The sequence below is a fragment of the Anoplolepis gracilipes genome, chromosome 12 (genome assembly GCF_047496725.1).
Source record: "Anoplolepis gracilipes chromosome 12, ASM4749672v1, whole genome shotgun sequence".
NCBI classification, from domain to species: Eukaryota; Metazoa; Arthropoda; class Insecta; order Hymenoptera; family Formicidae; genus Anoplolepis; species Anoplolepis gracilipes.
This window is the reverse complement of record NC_132981.1, coordinates 17395-19373: the sequence shown is the minus strand read 5'-3', so window position 1 is coordinate 19373 and position 1979 is coordinate 17395. Positions and strand designations below refer to the sequence as shown.

The following is a 1979-nucleotide window of genomic DNA, read 5'->3' as shown; positions in this document are numbered from 1 at the left end:
ACTTAGACAGATTACCCAAAAACTAAATAGAGAGCAACCCTGTTATTGACACCGAGGTAGACGATAACAGTGGGTCACAGCACGTGACATAAATTGGTGGCAGCGGTGGGATAGCCAAAAAGGATCAATCATTGTTTAAGAATAAAAATTTTTTTTTTTTTTTTTCATTTATAACAATCTTTCATAATGAGCAAAAATATTAGTACGCGGTCACAATCTTCCAAAACCACTTCTGAGCATAGCGAGAGTGATACTACTGTCACTACTCCTTTACAAAAACAACAAGCTGAATTAGAAATCATGATGCAACAATTACAAAATAAAGAGAGACTTGTTCGGGAACAACAAGCCGCTCTGATTATACAACAAAAAGAATTTGAAATTTCTAGGGAAAGATTTGAAGCAGAGCAAAACGCTGCTGTTGATATAAATAGCCTTAGTTCGATATTAAGCTTATTACGACAAGAAGTATCCTCATTAAAAACTTTACCAAATCAATTAAATAATTTAGAACAAAAGGTATCTGAAATGCGACAACAAGGTGTATCTAACTTACACGTACAAGATTATATAAGAAACTTGCCACCCCAAGAGCCTATTAATCTTTTACCTGGCAATATAAATCCTTCTTCGACTTCCAAGCCTCCAGCTGAAGATACCAATCCTCCTCCTCCACTTGCCTCTAGAAATACCCCTTTGAATATGGATCATATCCAACTGGCTTCACCCATTCGTATTAAAGACATAATTGATTCCATTCCTAAATATGACGGTCTTAAAATGTCCGTGTTCCAATTCTGTAAAACGTGCGAACGAGCGTTAAAATTAATCCCTTCATGGCAAGAAGAATATCTGTTACCATTAATAATAAACAAATTACAAGGATATGCTTACGCGGCAATAGAAGGAATAGAATATCATAATTTAACCGATCTGACTAATCGATTAAAGAAGGTTTTTGGTCCAAATAAATCGGTCGATCAATATCGCGGGGAACTTGCCAACGTTTATATGAAACCAAATGAAAATATTTTTGACTATATTGAAAGAGTTAAAGAATTAAGATCCGCGATTATAGACGGTGAAACCACCATTCATGGTAATATGAGTGAACAACTTCGCTATAACATTGAGACGAGAGCACTAGAAAGCTTTATTAACGGCCTTCCGCCTGATTTATTGATTCGTGTAAAGCTAGAGGGATATTACAGTCTGGAAGACGCAATTGTTGGAGCTATTCAATTAAGCAAAACCTTGGAAACCGAAAATCGTCGTAGGAAAATTGCTTTTCCCACACGACCTGTTCCTGCCCCTCGTGCAGACCTTACCTACAATCCTCGTATTCTTCAAAACCCCTCGCGTAATCCAACAGCTTCTCCCATTTTCGCCCCCAGAGTACACGACACGCGTAATAACGTCGCTCCTTTTATTAAACCATTAGTTCCTGGACAACCTGGTCCAAATTTTCCCACTGAAAAAATATGTCGTTACTGCAAAACTCCTGGACATTTGATTACAGAATGCCGGAAATTAGCTTATAGAAAATCATTCACTGGAGATATGAATCCCTCTAATCAATCTTCTAACAATCAGGGAAACGGTCAGAGCGCTCCGGTACAAGGAGGCGTTCGCCGGGACGCTGCTCAACAGGAACGCCCAAACCCCTCTCGAGTCGTGCAATTCGTAGATGCCGAAAACCAAAATCTAGAAACACAAAAATAAATAAACATCGGCTCATAGTAAGCACTTGTGCTCCTACTGTTACTTTATCTTCTCCTGATTTAAAAGACACATGCACCTTTATGATAGATTCCGGTTCCGATTTAAATTTAATTAAGAAACAATACGTCAATTCTAATATTCTTCCGGATAAAAGAAATATTCAATCATTGCAAGGAATAGCATCCGAACCTATTAATACTTTAGGTGCAATCTATATATCAGTATTAGGGAAACCAACTGAATTTCACATTGTTTCC

General features: G+C 37.6%; 1 long non-coding RNA gene across 1 annotated transcript; it reads right to left on the bottom strand.

The window, feature by feature from the left end:
* Window positions 1–706: 706 nt before the first annotated feature.
* LOC140671968 (uncharacterized) lies at window positions 707–1647 on the bottom strand. Its single transcript, XR_012047815.1, has 3 exons — window positions 1554–1647; window positions 1329–1471; window positions 707–797 (listed from the first exon to the last, which is right to left on the bottom strand). It is a non-coding gene; the product is annotated as an uncharacterized lncRNA (long non-coding RNA).
* Window positions 1648–1979: the final 332 nt, after the last annotated feature.